Source organism: Brassica oleracea, chromosome C7 (assembly GCF_000695525.1).
Source record: "Brassica oleracea var. oleracea cultivar TO1000 chromosome C7, BOL, whole genome shotgun sequence".
NCBI lineage: Eukaryota > Viridiplantae > Streptophyta > Magnoliopsida > Brassicales > Brassicaceae > Brassica > Brassica oleracea.
The window spans coordinates 2623638-2624574 of NC_027754.1; positions in this window are offsets into that span (position 1 = coordinate 2623638).

A 937-nucleotide genomic window follows, 5' to 3' on the forward strand; every position below is an offset into this window, starting at 1 on the left:
AAAATAGAGAGTTGAACATATATCGAGAAGTGCCTTATTTATTGACAATAAAACGGTTTTCATATCGCGACGTTTCTTATTTTGGGCGGGAAGTTATTCCATAACCCAGCCGTAATACAAAAATAGGCTATTGGAAAAATTTGAAAGTTACCGTCCTGAGCTAGTGCTGTGAGTAGCGTCCCTTTGTATTTACCATTGAGAAACGCACCGTCGACTACAACAACTTTGCGCATAAAAGGAAACCCATTTACGCTCGCACCAAAGGCAAGAAACACATACTTCAATCTTTCAAGCTCATCGATTTGAAGACGCGTAACTGTACTCGGATTTGCCCTTCTTATCATGTATAAGTAATAAGGCAAGCTTTTAAACCCACACTTAGGTGTTCCCTCATCGATTTCCCTTGCAAATTTCAGCGTCCGGTGTGATATCCAACAATCCATCTGTTCACATGAAAAACCGATCCTCATAACTCAGCCGCATCAAATAATTAAGACAGCCACAACGTAAAAATAACTCAACCCTATTTTTTTTATAACTCAGCCGCATCTAACATTATAGTAACCCAGCCGCATTGTATGAATATGTCAGCCGCTACATTGATATTACTCAGCCGTATCGTTAAAATAACTTAGCCACAACAAAGTAATTACCTTTATACCAAACTGCTTAGTGATAGCTATTCCGACTACCTTTACACCAAACTGCTTAGTGATAGTTATTCCGACGCTCGTAGGGCGAACGGCCGGACCAACGTCACCGAGAAAGTTCTTGTACATGTCGAGATCGATTAGAATGCTCTGTGCAGGAACATGTATGCTTTGAATCGTAAGTACAAACATAAAACGCCGGGGATTCTCCTTGGGTAGAAGCACGAACTCTCCAGAGACATCCATCAACCCAACACTTAACAACGTATGATGTCGGGGTTGATGTT